General features: G+C 46.9%; 1 protein-coding gene across 5 annotated transcripts in view; it reads left to right on the forward strand.

Moving 5' to 3' along the window:
* CFAP20DC (CFAP20 domain containing) overlaps positions 1-17,505 on the forward strand; it is a 236,681-nt gene that overhangs the window by 209,473 nt on the left and 9,703 nt on the right. The window lies entirely within an intron of this gene.

The following is a 17,505-nucleotide window of genomic DNA, read 5'->3' on the forward strand; positions in this document are numbered from 1 at the left end:
CTGGGGACAGAGGGCTGCAGGCTATATACTGGGGACAGAGGGCTGCAGGCTATATACTGGGGACAGAGGGCTGCAGGCTATATACTGGGGACAGAGGGCTGCAGGCTATATACTGGGGACAGGGCGCTGCAGGCTATATACTGGGGACAGGGCGCTGCAGGCTATATACTGGGGACAGAGGGCTGCAGGCTATATACTGGGGACAGAGGGCTGCTGGCTATATACTGGGGACAGAGGGCTGCTGGCTATATACTGGGGACAGAGGGCTGCTGGCTATATACTGGGGACAGGGCGCTGCAGGCTATATACTGGGGACAGAGGGCTGCAGGCTATATACTGGGGACAGAGGGCTGCAGGCTATATACTGGGGACAGGGCGCTGCAGGCTATATACTGGGGACAGAGGGCTGCAGGCTATATACTGGGGACAGAGGGCTGCAGGCTATATACTGGGGACAGGGCGCTGCAGGCTATATACTGGGGACATGGGCTGCAGGCCATATACTGGGGACAGAGGGCTGCAGGCTATATACTGGGGACAGAGGGCTGCAGGCTATATACTGGGGACAGGGCGCTGCAGGCCATATACTGGGGACAGAGGGCTGCAGGCTATATACTGGGGACAGAGGGCTGCAGGCTATATACTGGGGACAGGGCGCTGCAGGCTATATACTGGGGACAGAGGGCTGCAGGCTATATACTGGGGACAGAGGGCTGCAGGCTATATACTGGGGACAGGGCGCTGCAGGCTATATACTGGGGACAGAGGGCTGCAGGCTATATACTGGGGACAGAGGGCTGCAGGCTATATACTGGGGACAGAGGGCTGCAGGCTATATATTGGGGACAGGGCGCTGCAGGCTATATACTGGGGACAGAGGGCTGCAGGCTATATACTGGGGACAGAGGGCTGCAGGCTATATACTGGGGACAGAGGGCTGCAGGCTATATACTGGGGACAGAGGGCTGCTGGCTATATACTGGGGACAGGGCGCTGCAGGCTATATACTGGGGACAGAGGGCTGCAGGCTATATACTAGGGACAGGGCGCTGCAGGCTATATACTGGGGACAGAGGGCTGCAGGCTATATACTGGGGACAGGGCGCTGCAGGCTATATACTGGGGACAGGGCGCTGCAGGCTATATACTGGGGACAGAGGGCTGTAGGCTATATACTGGGGACAGAGGGCTGCTGGCTATATACTGGGGACAGAGGGCTGCAGGCTATATACTGGGGACAGAGGGCTGCAGGCTATATACTGGGGACAGGCGCTGCAGGCTATATACTGGGGACAGAGGGCTGCAGGCTATATACTGGGGACAGGGCGCTGCAGGCTATATACTGGGGACAGGGCGCTGCAGGCTATATACTGGGGACAGAGGGCTGCAGGCTATATACTGGGGACAGAGGGCTGCTGGCTATATACTGGGGACAGAGGGCTGCTGGCTATATACTGGGGACAGGGCGCTGCAGGCTATATACTGGGGACAGAGGGCTGCAGGCTATATACTGGGGACAGAGGGCTGCAGGCTATATACTGGGGACAGGGCGCTGCAGGCTATATACTGGGGACAGAGGGCTGCAGGCTATATACTGGGGACAGAGGGCTGCAGGCTATATACTGGGGACAGGGCACTGCAGGCTATATACTGGGGACAGACGGCTGCAGGCTATATACTGGGGACAGAGGGCTGCTGGCTATATACTGGGGACAGAGGGCTGCAGGCTATATACTGGGGACAGGGCGCTGCAGGCTATATACTGGGGACAGAGAGCTGCAGGCTATATACTGGGGACAGGGCGCTGCAGGCTATATACTGGGGACAGGGCGCTGCAGGCTATATACTGGGGACAGAGGGCTGCAGGCTATATACTGGGGACAGAGGGCTGCAGGCTATATACTGGGGACAGAGGGCTGCAGGCTATATACTGGGGACAGGGCGCTGCAGGCTATATACTGGGGACAGGGCGCTGCAGGCTATATACTGGGGACAGAGGGCTGCAGGCTATATACTGGGGACAGAGGGCTGCTGGCTATATACTAGGGGCAGGGGGCTGACTGGCTATATACTAGTAATATGATAGAAGTGTTGATAATGATGTACAGAGGTATATATTTACACTTGGTCCAGGACTCGGTGGATCTCCATATCCCCCAAAAAACGCATCAATAAACAGTGTCCTATAAAATGACCATGAAAAACTTTTTTTGTATATTTTTCAAGCTTTAGTTCATTTCGATATATATTAGTTCAATTTATTTTCTTTAGTCTTCATAGACATTTTCTTACATTCATGAAGTTTTAATCTTTCTTGCGGCTAGCAAATACATATACAATCCTGTGAGTGTACTAACGTATGGTATAATTTAGTTAGAAGTTTCACCTCTTTAGGTGTTTAGGGATATCTTCTTAACACTCACTTGTTTGGGGGCCCCCGGGACTGAGACACGGACTTCTCTGACTGTTGGACAGAGTAGTATCGTCCACCTGCTGTGACGTTAGGGGCGTGTCCCTCGAAACGTCACAGCAGGTGGACGATACTACTCTGCTGGGGGTCCTACTATGAGAGTAGAAACCTTCACAAACCTGAGTACTTGCTCCATATCAAGCAAATCCTGTTGTGCATGACCGGCTAGTGCTCCACTTATAATACAGAAGCACTTGGGGGCACCTGTGGATTTCCATTCTTGTGATCGCTAGGGGTCAGGCCCACAGTGACATAACCTCTATACAGTATGTAAAGAGAGTTTTCTTTATTGGGTATGAAACCATACAATTTATTTTAGGGTGCATGCACATGTTGGGCCTGAGCCACGACTAGCGCATGTAAGTTACCACTAAATACCTCACTGCACCTATACTTTCATATGGTAATTACCAATTAAGGCTATGGTATAATTTTATGCCAGGTCAGACCTGGTGTTGAAGTACCCTGCTGGCACAGCTCATCACAGCTGCCTGCCCGGATTTATCAGGAGGTTGGAGACTGATCGGGCAGGAACCAGAGGGCATGGGCACCATAAATGTCCCACTATATCTGAAATCTCTGATAGGTCAGACCTGGCAGAGATTGCGTCCACATCTATTAAGAGGCCACCAAAGACTCAAGTCATGGGTCCCATGAAGGCCAGTTAGGTTCTGACAAACAAGTGACCTTCTAGGGCCACTGAATTACACAAGTCGCTATGATAAGGTGAGATCACTTACCCAAACTCTACTTTATGGGTTCTATCCTTTCCACGCTAAGTTATGTATATACGAGTCTATGCCGTCACATACACACGCCCTGGCATAGCCGCTGTCCTCTGCCCTGGCATAGCCGCGGTCTTCTGCCCTGGCATAGCCGCTGTCCTCCGCCCTGGCATAGCCGCTGTCCTCCGCCCTGGCATAGCCGCTGTCCTCTGCCCTGGCATAGCTGCTGTCCTCCGCTCTGGCATAGCCGCTGTCCTCCGCCCTGGCATAGCCGCTGTCCTCTGCCCTGGCATAGCCGCTGTCCTCCGCTTTGGCATAGCTGCTGTCCTCCGCCCTGGCATAGCTGCTGTCCTCTGGGATATTTACCGTCTCCACTATTTGATTACTATAATGTCCTGGGCATTATAAACGTCCTCCCGATATCAGAACGGCTTCCTTGTCCCGGGTTCTGCATGCGCTCATTATAAATCTGCCATTCTCTTTATATCTCATTTCCCTGATTTATGGTTACTAGCGTCGATGCGACGTCTCTTAATAAATAAATGGTAATAACATTGCTCTCTTGTGTTGTTGTCCAGCGCAAGTACAGCAAATGCATATTACAACTTGTACCATAGTCATTGCCCTGTAGTGTAATTAATGCGGGATCTGCGAATATGGAGAGAGATTGCTTGTAAGGTGTACCATAAAATAGGGGACGCTTAAAGGTGAAATATATAAAAAACATAGCATGGAAACTGACAAAGGAAGGAATCTGTCATGTTATACTCACTTTGCCCACTAGATGTCAGAATTCCAAGTTGGTAAAGTAGGAGCTTGTCACTTTACAGCCTGTTGTAAAGACTAGAGAATATGGATTTTACTTACAGTTTTACTTTGTTTCACTCCTTTATTATCTCACCGCAATTCCATGACCATTCTTAGATGTATGATACAGATTTTGGTGTGAATTTCACCTAATACAAAGAAAAGGGAACATAGTTTTCTCTACATCTAAATTATTTCTTTATTCTTTTAAATAATGGAAAGTTTAGTGCACAATCTGGACCCCCGGGTCCACAGAACTGTAAAAATTGTTTCTAAAACTTATAAAATCTATTGCATATATTATTTATTAGCCTTGTTTCTCCGCTTTCCTAGATAGAACTATAATAATCCGTGCCTCTTGCTTTACAGCACTTGCTATGAGCTGTTTAATGATATCAATTATCCATATTTGTGCCCTCCGCAGGTCAGATTATTTTGAGCTCTGACCCCACAAATCCCCAGGCTTTTCACAGTAAACAATATCTCGTGTACAATGAAGATTTCCATTCATCCGCCACATAATTGCAGCGTAGAAAAAAAAACTAAAACTGCAGATCAGGAGATTGTATTCATTTCTGTTGTACGAGGCTTTGGCCTGTAGATAGAAGCCGTCAGCACAAAACCGCTAAAAGCAATAATGTTGTCTGATAATAATAAAAAAAAAAGAAATGAAAAAAAAAATTCTCACTTTGTATATGAATTTATTCAGATCGGAAAGTGTAATACCGAGTCCCTCGGGACAAACGGAGGAGGAGATCCTAAGAGTCCTTTATCTAGATGACTGCTGATATAATACAAAGCGCATACTGTATGATAGGACCCACCAGCGCTGTGCGGAGATAATCACTTACCTTTCAGCTATAGCGGATTATCACCAAAAACTGGGAAGAAAATTCAAAAAAGCAATAAATAATATGAATGTTTTGTTGTTTGCCTCAAAATATACATAAAAGCTATGAGAAAAATAGATAAAAAGTAGGAAATCCAAACTTAGGATCCAGAACTTGCAGGTCCCTGGCTCCAAATTCTGAGGCCACTTCTGTACTAATGGTGTGAAGTTGGTAGGCCACAGGACTCACTTTACCTCCTTCTACCACAGGACTTGACTTCTGTTGACAATGGAACATTTGGCTGAGGCAGGTCCCATGATTAGTGTTGAAAACCCAAACACAATGGGGCTCATTTACTAAGGGTCCGTCAGGTTTACCGACGATTTCCGTTTTGCGCCAAATTTCCCAGGGATTTTGGCGCACGTGATCGGATTTTGCCGCAACGGCACCAGCTTGCACGCAACAGAAACCGGGGGCGTGCCGTCGGACAACCCGATGGATTCGGACAATGCGCAGGATTTAACATTTAAAATTGTGTCGCAAGACAATGCACTTACAAGCATCGGGAAGAAGCAGGTGAACTCCAGCGGACCTCAGCGGGGGAAGCGACACATGCAGGAACTCGTGCGCACGACCTTAGTGAATCGCGGCAGCTCCGAATCTTCGTCGGAAAACGCACCGCGGGATTGCGACCGGACCAGGTAAGTAAATCTGCTCCATTGTCCCCAAATCCAAACGCGAACTTCATCCAAAAGTTCAGCATTCAGGCTCACCCCCACCGGTAACACCTGCGATCGCTGCTGTCATTGATTGATCATGGTGTTAACCCTTTGAATCACAATGACCATTCCACTGGCAAGATTTAAATGCTGGTGGCACATGTAGGTCACCATTTTCCCTAGGATCATCGAAAGGAGCAACAATCCTATGAAAAATTGCATCGCTCACACCATGGCAATGGAATTTAAAGGGTTGACACCCGTGATCAGCACCAGTGCCGTTTGTTAACTACTGATGAGTGCACGCCAGTTGGGGTTGTTACTGGTGGGTGTTCTGGTACCTGTACCAAACCTTTGTTCAAGGTTCTACCTGAACTCAGCAAATTCGATACTCATCACTACAGGAACTGACGGGCGTACTGCCGCTCACCCAAGTAGGGAATAATGGATCCGAGGAGCGTACTGTGACTATTTCTACCCCTGCTCCTCTGGGATCCATAGCACGGACTACTAACGACTGTATATGTTTTCTATATAACCATAATTCAGTGAGAGAATATTCGTAACTTGTCTCCATTCACCAACTCTTTATACTTTGCCACATCTCAAGTGGATGTTTTCAAGTAGCATTTTCTCCCTAATCCCTAATATGATAGAAATTGGATAAAACTCAGCAGCCTCCATGTCCCTATAGGAATATGCATGTACTGTGTAACGTCGTATTGCACACACTTCTCCTGCGCTAGTGACCCTGTAAGTTTTCTTTGATATTAACACAACAGCTTGAGACGGTGAAATCTGGCGGCCTGCGCTGAGCTTTTCTGCCTCTCACTTCTACAATGACATCTCCTGCTGCTTTCCAAGTGATTGATAAAGTTAATACTCGGCTTCTGTTTCATTCCTACCTTTCATCCGCCCAACCTGTGGTTCGGGTGCTCAAAGCACCTAATGAGCGCTCTCCGTTATAGTCGGCAGGACTGTGATTATAGGTGAACTTCAAGACAGTGTGAAAAACTACCTTCTACTTATTTCTCAGTAGAATTTATTGGCTTTGTCAGATGACTAGTTCACACATAAATCAACCTGGGTTTAATATGTGTTGTTAAATTAGGCAGGAAAGCACAATTGGCTTCTCCATCGAGTTTACTTAAAGAAAGGTAAATGTTCTTGAAACTTAAGGCGGCCATACTGAATGTTTAATTGAACCTCCAAATCATGTCTCCAAGACTTCTCCCAAGCTGCACCAATTCTGTGGAATGCCCAACCCTGACCTGTCAGACCCGGCCTCCAAAGCTTCAAACATGCTTTTAATACTCATCTCTTTAGGCAGCCTATCACACTCCCTAACTGCATGCAACTTTAACTCTCTCTTTACTAACCAAATCCTGTGTCCTCCTTCCATCTGTTATCTGGCGAACACCAGATACCAAACTCCAGGCTTCTCTGCAGTCCCATTCACCGTGGACTTTGTATATAAGATGGCGCCTGATGGCTGGTTCAAGCAGCTCTTGTGTCATCCCCTTCATCCTCATAGACTGTAAGCTCTTGTGTCACCCCGTTCATCCTCATAGACTGTAAGCTCTTGTGTCACCACTCATCCTCATAGACTGTAAGCTCTTGTGTCACCCCTCTTCCTCATAGACTGTAAGCTCTTGTGTCACCCCCTCATCCTCATAGACTGTAAGCTCTTGTGTCCCCCCTCATCCTCATAGACTGTAAGCTCTTGTGTCACCCCCTCATCCTCATAGACTGTAAGCTCTTGTGTCTCCCCCTCATCCTCAAAGACTGTAAGCTCTTGTGTCACCCCTCTTCCTCATAGACTGTAATCTCTTGTGTCAGCCCCTCATCCTCATAGACTGTAAGCTCTTGTGTCTCCCCCTCATCCTCAAAGACTGTAAGCTCTTGTGTCACCCCTCTTCCTCATAGACTGTAAGCTCTTGTGTCACCCCTCATCCTCATAGACTGTAAGCTCTTGTGTCACCCCCTCATCCTCATAGACTGTAAGCTCTTGTGTCCGCCCCCCCTCATCCTTATAGACTGTAAGCTCTTGTGTCACCCCCTCATCCTCATAGACTGTAAGCTCTTGTGTCACCCCCTCATCCTCATAGACTGTAAGCTCTTGTGTCACCCCCTCATCCTCATAGACTGCAAGCTCTTGTGTCACCCCTCATCCTCATAGACTGCAAGCTCTTGTGTCAACCACTCATCCTCATAGACTGTAAGCTCTTGTGTCACCCCCTCATCCTCATAGACTGTAAGCTCTTGTGTCACCCTCTCACCCTCATAGACTGTAAGCTCTTGTGTCACCCCCCTCATCCTCATAGACTGTAAGCTCTTGTGTCACCTTCTCCCCCTTATAGACTGTAAGCTCTTGTGTCACCCCTCATCCTCATAGACTGTAAGCTCTCGTGTCACCCCCTCATCCTCATAGACTGTGAGCTCTTGCGTCACTCCCTCATCCTCATAGACTGTAAGCTCTTGTGTCACCCCCTCATCCTCATAGACTGTAAGCTCTTGTGTCACTCCCTCATCCTCATAGACTGTAAGCTCTTGTGTCACCCCCTCATCCTCATAGACTGTAAGCTCTTGTGTCACTCCCTCATCCTCATAGACTGTAAGCTCTTGTGTCACCCCCTCATCCTCATAGACTGTAAGCTCTTGTGTCACTCCCTCATCCTCATAGACTGTAAGCTCTTGTGTCACTCCCTCATCCTCATAGACTGTAAGCTCTTGTGTCACCCCCTCATCCTCATAGACTGTAAGCTCTTGTGTCATCCCCTCATCCTCATAGACAGTAAGCTCTTGTGCCCCCCTCATCATCATAGACTGTAAGCTCTTGTGTCACTCCCTCATCCTCATAGACTGTAAGCTCTTGTGTCACTCCCTCATCCTCATAGACTGTAAGCTCTTGTGTCACCCCCTCATCCTTATAGACTGTAAGCTCTTGTGTCACCCCCTCATCCTCATAGACTGTAAGCTCTTGTGTCACCCCCTCATCCTCATAGACTGTAAGCTCTTGTGTCACACCCTCATCCTCATAGACAGTAAGCTCTTGTGTCCCCCTCATCCTCATAGACTGTAAGCTCTTGTGTCACCCCCTCATCCTCATAGACTGTAAGCTCTTGTGTCACTCCCTCATCCTCATAGACTGTAAGCTCTTGTGTCACCCCCTCATCCTCATAGACTGTAAGCTCTTGTGTCACCCCCTCATCCTCATAGACTGCAAGCTCTTGTGTCACCCTCTCATCCTCATAGACTGTAAGCTCTTGTGTCACCCTCTCATCCTCATAGACTGTAAGCTCTTGTGTCACCCTCTCATCCTCATAGACTGTAAGCTCTTGTGTCACCCCCTCATCCTCATAGACTGTAAGCTCTTGTGTCACACCCTCTTGCCGCTCCATTCAGTACTAAGGGAATGTCAGAAATTAGTGATCAGAGTTGGGGTGCAATCACAGGAATGGTTGGGCAGGCATATGTCTGGCGACATGAAGAGGAAGTGGGGTGACCCCTCCCCTCTCCATAGCGTTCCACGGTGCCCGTAACACGGGGAAAGATAGGACAGGTCCTATCTTTTCCACGTGTACGGAGCGGTACGTTGCTGCATGTGTCCGGCCATTGCCATACGATAGTGTGAATGGGGCTTTAGTGATAGATCCTGCAGGAAGGGCCAGGGGCGTATTTAGACTGTCATGGGCCTGGACTGTATGAAAATTGTGGACCCCTTACAAGTCGAATTTTTTTAGTGACATCATCTTCCTACATATGGTACAGGAATCAAGCCTTTTGGGAAAGGATTATGGGTAGTTCTGTCCACTTTCCTTCCTGCAGTCCTTTGGAGGACCTTCAAAAGCCCTGAAAGGGATCTTGTATACAGATGTATTGAGAGCAGGAAAAAATGTGTAAGGATTTCATGTCTTGTTGTTTGGGTGACCGCGGGCCCCTTGGAAGGTTTGGGCCCCTACTAATTCACTACTGGAATGCTACAAATACAGAGGGCACATCATGTAACACTCCACATATACACACAGGGGGAGATCTATCAGAAGTGTCTGAGAGCAGAACTGTTCTAGTCACCCATGGCAACCAATCAGAGCTCAGCTTTCATTTTCCAACAGCTGTTTATAAAATGAAAGCTGATTGGTTTCCATGGGCAACTAGAACAGTTTTACCTCAGACACAATTTTACAAGATTTTACATCCGAGGTTAAAATTGAAAAAAATTACCTTGTTCATTACCAAGTTCTTAGCATGAAAAATGAATGTGCGCTGCAATCTTCTGTAGTAACATCTCCATTATGCGTCAGCCCGGGGGACCACCTACCTGAGCTTTTATTTGTCCGTAATGGTGCGTTTTAGTGAAGCTCCCACCACGGAAATAAACATGTTTACTTTCTTATCGATGCTTCTTTCTGCGCCCACTCAGACCTGGGGGATCCACAGGAAATAAAGAGCAAGTGCCAGGCTTACGCTCTCAGACAATGGAAGCTATTGTGTGCCTACAGCACAAATCATCTCAACCTCTGCTCCCCCTACTCCAGAAAGCATAAGATCCGAGGTGCGGGGTCCGTACTCCATGACTCACTTCAACCAAAGTTTCTTTTTTCATATCCTAGAGATAGTTATACTTTCATAAATGTGCAAATTTCCAGCCATAAAAAAAACCTGGATCGGTATGAATACACACACACACCGGTCCACAGCTTTCTATGGGCATGAATAGGATTGACCTGTAATACCGGGCACCACCTGTGGACCCAGGGTGGAGCTGTTTATAAGAAAAAAAATAGATGCCTGTTTTGTAGTATCTTGGAAAAGCTCCTCCCCAGGGAAGAAAGGACACAGAGCGAGTACAACTACTTACGACTAAGCAATCACAATAATAATGAGAATAATTGAGCAATACATAGGAAGCAGAGATATATATATACACCGGAGAGGCAGTGGGTGTCATACAGAACAGTGACTGTTTCTTGGTAGTTAAAGGTTCAGACGATTTAAAGGAAATGGGATAACATTCTGATGGGTGGTGAGATGTGAATGATGGGACCCCACTGTTCACAAAAAAGGGGTCCCACTCAACCCAACTGGAGCAACAGGCTGAGCATGTGTCTTGGTATAGGACTGCTTGAAAAAACAAGCACAGAACTCTCTCTGCCACAGAAGCAACGGCACTTGCTCAAGGCTCAATTTGTGTAATCGGGACCCCCATTCTCAGGGTGCTAGTGCTCTTTATAAGTAGGTTATTTCCTATTGAGATAGGTGAAAGTGCCAGAGGTGAGGCATGCACTACCACTGGATATTCCAGAGTTTGACTGAGTCACCAGAGTAGCAGAGAGTCATCTTGTGGGCCCAGGGTCCAACACAGAAAAAGTTCTAGCAAAAGACATGTGGGGGCATGTGCTGGGCTACCTATATACTGGGGAAATATGCTTGGCTACCTATATTCTGGGGAAATGTGCTTGGCTACCTATATACTGGGGAAATGTGCTTGGCTACCTATATACTGGGGAAATGTACTGGGCTACCTGTGTACCAGGGGCATGTAATGGGCTACCTGTATACTGCAGGGATGTCATGGGCAACCTGTATACCGGGGAAATGTACTGGGCTACCTGTACACTGGAGTCATGAGCTGGATTGCCTGTATACTGGGGGCATGTACTTGCCTACGTATTAGGGCATGTATCTACTAGCACATGTATCTATATACTGGGGGCATGTGCTGGGCTACCTGTATACTGGGGGCATGTGCTGGGCTACCTGTATACTGTAGGTATGTTCTGGGCTACCTATAAACTGGGGGCATGTGCTGGGCTACCTGTATACTGGGGTCATGTGCTGTGCTACCTATTAGGGCATGTATCTACTAGGGCAGTGTTGGCAAACCTTTTAGAGACCGAGTGCCCAAACTACAACAAAGACCCGCTTATTTATCGCAAAGTGCCAACACGGAAATTTAATTTGTGATTTATACTCCCTTCTCTGTCACAGCTTTCATTGATACCAGCACCCTGAGGGGACCCATAAAGCAGAAAATAGTCCCAGGTACAGCTGTCACTTTAAAACAGCTCTGTGCACAGCAAGTCCTGGGCTGTCTGGAAGATACCTGGAGTCTTCTCTGGTGATGGCCTGAGTGCCCACAGAAAGGGCTCCGAGTGCCACCTCTGGCACCAGTGCCATAGGTTAGCCATCACTGTACTAGGGCATGTACCTACATACTGGGGGCATATGCTGGGCTACCTATATACTGGGGGCAAATGCTGGGCTACCTATATACTGGGGGCATGTGCTGGGCTACCTGTATACTTGGGGCATATGCTGGGCCAATTTGGATGATATCAAAGCAATCACTTAGCATATAGTTTATTCCGTTTAGGATGATTCACAAATATTATGGATTATTAGATCGTATTGATGATACCTGTGTAGGGAATTTGAGCCCTCAAGATCACCACCCTTGAGGGTGTCACTGCCGAGTCTGACACTGGATATTTCACAAATACCTAATGATAGGTTTACCTCTTTAAGCACTTTGTTATTCCTTTAGATATAGGCAAAAAGACGGGAGAAATAGATTAAGGTTAGAGGATGCAACACGGTGATAGAAATGCGAATCACGTTTTAGTTCTTGCATCGTTACTGTGTGCCCCCAAGCATGGCTCCGACTCCCTACACATCCCCCATTACTCGCATTAGGGTAAACATAACCCTGTAAATTGTATCACCACAGTCATATATGGAGCACATTGGACTATAAAGAGATTGTTGGGTGATATCCGAGAGCTTCACAACACCGAAACAAATGAAAGTGATTTCCCAAATGTTACCGCTAGCAAAGGCGAAGTCCCACCAAGGCCTACAGTAAATGAAGATATTATGTATTAAGGAGAGAATGTATCTGTCATTTTGACAGATTGCGTGGCACGGAACAGATTAACAGATTACTCTTAGTCAGGCGGCCGCGCGCTGTGAAAAATGTGCAGGAAATGATAACTGTCGGTTTGTGCTGATTTAATGATATTTTGAAGCCATAATAACTGTATCGAAACGCGGGGAGACGCCGCTCCGCACTCACTTTTAGGACCAATAAATGGGGACGAGCCTCGTCTGACATCTATTTTTCTATACATACTGTATAAATCCTGATACATATATAACTTTCAGAATCTTATATAAAGGATGAAAATTTTCCATGCTAATTGCATCTTCTAAAAAGAAAGTATAGGGACTATGGGGCTCATTTACTAAGGGCAGCGGGCCGCACTCTCATCGGACATCTTGGCGATTTCCATTCTGCGCCGCTGGGACAGGGATTTAAAAGGGGTTTTTGACGCACACAATCCGATTTTGGCGCCAGCTTTCATGTGACACAAATCGGGGGTCCTGCCGTCCGGCGATCCGACGGATTTGGACAAACCGTGGGATTTAACTTCAAAATTGTGTCACAAGCCAAGCACTTAGATGCACTGGGAAGAAGATAGTGAACTCAGGTGGACCTGATCGGGGAAGCGGGACACATGCAGGATCTCGGGCGCACAATCTTCATGAATCGCGGCAGAGTTCAGTCCGGATCAGGGATAGTGCAGGGACCGGGTAAGTAAATGTGCCCCATAGTGACTTGGGTTACACCCACAATTATGTCACCCGTATTTAGGTGCCCCCAAAAACCGTAACCCGGGTGAACACATAACTAGGAAGAAGGGTTAGTGCTCCTCACTCCTCCGTAGAAAGCTAAGCTCCTGGCTCAGTCACAGTGTGCTCGCCGCACCATGACCGGGTACCATAGACCTTTATGGGGGCATGATATGGCCGCAAATTGTGTGACCATATCGTAGGCCCCCATACAGTTGTGTGGGGCCTAAGGAACATTTAATAAAAACAAAACCCAAAGCAAAGCAACCAATCACAGAGCAGATTCTATTTTATATAATGTGCTTGAAAAATGAAAGCTGTACTGTGATTGGTTGATATGGGCAGCAATAGCTATTGGGCCACAAGAAGGTCAGGGAAGCACAAGGCCTCACAATTCAGTGAAAAAGTAAACTAGAGAAAAATTTGTGAGCCTCATTGGTCACATGAAGGACTACCAAGGCCAGCGACCACCCACTGCAAACATTGAGGGCACAGAAGTTTTTGGACCTGACGTCTTCGGCTTTGATGTGGTGACCAGGACTGGGTTGGGATTGACACTACATTAGAGAAAAGATGTAGGAACCGGAGAAGTTTCTAGAACCCTTCCACCTCACCGTTAGACACAGATGATATATCAAGCAGCCCAGTTTGTGTAACCCAATGTTACTATCTACTCATCCCGGTAATGAATGGTGAGAAGCTCGACGTTCCTTCTTTCCCCTTGGCTTCTCCTTAACACCAGTCTCAGGACATGAATTGCTTAGCATTCTCCCAATTTGGCACCGATTGCTGGACTTGGCCTTTGCATTTTGATGGTATTGATCACAGCTCACAACCTTCATGACGCAGAACTAAGTGTCTCTAATTAATCAAAATATGCCTCATTACTTTTCCTTCTGGGCCGAGGAGATAAACAGTAAGCGAATTCATGACATTCGAGGTCATTTCCGAACATATGTGCCTAAATGTGCCACCATACTTATAGAATCAGGTTACTTTCTGGTCTTATTCAGACTCAGATCCTCATAAAGTACCTTGCCGTGCTTTGGGTCTCTACCGTCAGTACTACTACTCCTATCCTGTATATATAGGCACAGCACAGTACTACTACTCCTATCCTGTATATATAGGCACAGCACAGTACTACTACTCCTATTCTGTATTTATAGCCACAGCACAGTACTACTACTCCTATCCTGTATATATGTGTACAGCACAGTACTACTACTCCTATCCTGTATATATAGGCACAGCACAGTACTACTACTCCTATCCTGTATATAGGCACAGCACAGTACTACTACTCCTATCCTGTATATTTGAACACTGCACAGTACTACTACTCCTATCCTGTATATATGGGCACAGCTCAGTACTACTACTCCTATCCTATATATAAGGGTACAGCACAGTACTAATACTCCTATCTTGTATATACTGTATGGGCATAGCACAGTACTACTACTCCTATCCTGTATATATGGACACTGCACAGTACTACTACTCCTATCCTGTATATATGGACACTGCACAGTACTACTCCAATCCTGTATATATAGGCACATCACAGTACTACTACTCCTATCCTGTATATATATGGGCACAGCACAGTACTACTACTCCAATCCTGTATATATGGACACTGCACAGTACTACTACTCCAATCCTGTATATATAGGCACAGCACAGTACTACTACTCCTATCCTGTATATATGGACACAGCACAGTACTACTACTCCTATCCTGTATATATAGGCACAGCACAGTACTATTACTCCTATCCTGTATATATTGTATGGGCACATCACAGTACTACTACTCCTATCCTGTATATATGGACACAGCACAGTACTACTACTCTTATCCTGTATATATAGGCACAGCACAGTACTACTACTAATATTCTGTATACATGGGCATAATACAGGACTACTACTTCTATTGTGTATATTTGCACACAGTACTGCCACTCCTATTCTGTATATATCGACACAGCACAGTACTACTTCTATTGTGTATTTGTGAACAGTACTGCTACTCCTATTCTGTATATATAGACGCAGTACTACTACTACTTTTCCTATCCTAAATATATCAGCACAGTACAGTACTACTACTCCTATTCTGTATATATTGGCACTGCACAGTACTATTACTCTTACTATTCAGCATATATCGCCACTACTTCTATCCAGTTATTTTGGAGACAGTACAGTCCAGCTATTCCTATTCTTTATGTCTGGGCACAGTACAGTACTTCCAGGAACATCCACCCTGGACTAGATATTTACCTCTAATGGAGAGGAATGTGAGGTTGTAACTATTGTTAGGCAGTATGCACACAACCATATATTGGGCCGCCCAACTCATGGCCAGATCACAGCCCCCATTGAGGTCTATTATGCACAGTCACGGCGCATGCTACATGGCGCACTCACTTCACCATGACCATGCACAATGGAGCCGGGCGGCCACACCGCTACGTATAGAGCAGGTCCTATTTCTTCCCAAATTGCTGTGTGGCCACTCAGCTCCCATGGAGAGGGGTTAGCAGGACGAAACGGACCACAAACATTACCCTCTTTGTGGCCCGATTTTGCACACAGTCGTATGCACATAGCCTTATTAATGCTAAGGACATATTGGGGCAGATTTACTTACCTGGTCCATTCGCGATCCAGCGGCGCGTTCTCTGCGGTGGATTCGGGTCTTCCGGCGATTCACTAAGGCAGTTCCTCCGCCGTCCACCAGATGTCGCTGCTGCACTGAATTTCCCCGAGGCCCGCTGGAATGCCCTGAAATTCACCGGCCTATACCTGGTGAAGGTAAGTGCAAGTTTCGCGACACATTTTTCTTTTTTTTTTAAATGTGGCGGTTTTTCCGAATCCGTCGGGTTTTCGTTCAGCCACGCCCCCCAATTTCCGTCGCGTGCATGCCAGCGCCGATGTGCCACAATTCGGTCGCGTGCGCCAAAAACCCGGGGCAATTCAGGGGAAATCGGCGCAAATCGGAAATATTCGGGTAACACGTCGGGAAAACGCGAATCGGGCCCTTAGTAAATGACCCCCATTGGGGCTTATTTACTAAGGGTCACAGATCGCATCTCCTCTGACTTTCTGGCGTTTTCGGGGATGGCACGGCTGTGACACGTATTTAACAGGGGTCTGAGCTGGGATTGTGCCGCACGCATTTCGGTGCAGCTGTGCCAGCTTTCATGTGACAGAAATTGGGGAGGGGGTGCTGTTGCACGATCTGACTGATACGGACTGAGCGCGGGATTTAACTTTCAAATTGTGTCGCAATGCACAATGCACCAGGAAGAAGAAGGTGAACTCCGGGGACCTGAGCGGGGAAGCGACACATGCAGGATATCGGGTGCATGATTGCCGGACATTGCACTTTGGGCGCTCAATTGAAGGAGCTGAAGTGCAGGAGGATACTCTCTATCATACTTACCCATTCCCCGGATATTTTTAGTTGTGAGGGCTTAGCCACGATGCACCTCACCAGTTCTCCTCACAAAACGTCTTGTAGTTGCGGCTCGTCTTGTATTTGTCGGCTTGTCAACGTCCCGGCAGCAGCCAGCGATGATCTGAAGGAATCCTGGTGTTGATCATTACCACGTTGCTAAAGTGTCTTAGCAAGTGTCATGTTAGCGTTCACAGTGTAAGACAGCTTTGTTATTCAGTCTGGAGTCACACTTGTGACTGTGACATCTTGAGAATGAGCCAAGTAATGCAATAAAATCAAAAGATTAAAAAAAAATTGCAAAATAGACAAACTATTTTTCCATTTTTTTCTCTAGTATATTATAGTGGCGGGGGGGGGGGGGGGTGATATAATGTCATTCCAGCGGAGGCAGTTTTACTAAGGTCATGACCCAAAAGTATATTAGCAAAGTAGAGGGTGTGCACATATTTTCTGTGTTCTTTAAAGGAAATCTACCATGAAAATCCATCATGATAAACCAGGGGCACTTACTCATAGATCCAGGCACCGTGACTGTGGTAATCTTCTTATATTTGTTATTCAAACAACTTTTCCGTTTATGCTAATGAGTCATAGGGGCGTCACCAGAGCCCCTCAGTGCTGTAGCTTCACAGGCTGTTACACTGTCTCCCCCTCTGCTCCCTCAGCACTTCCCACTCCCTCTGGCTGATGTAATTTCATGATAGCAGAGGAAGTTTCAGTACACAGTGGGGTGTGATGCCACTTTAGTTAAAGTCTAAGGGACTGATGAAGGGTGACAAATCCTTTGCTAAGATTAAAGCCGCCTAAACTAATTCAATAGCTGCCAGCTAAATTGTTTGGTCAACTGCTC

This window comes from Engystomops pustulosus, chromosome 10 (genome assembly GCF_040894005.1).
Source record: "Engystomops pustulosus chromosome 10, aEngPut4.maternal, whole genome shotgun sequence".
In the NCBI taxonomy this organism is placed as follows: Eukaryota; Metazoa; Chordata; class Amphibia; order Anura; family Leptodactylidae; genus Engystomops; species Engystomops pustulosus.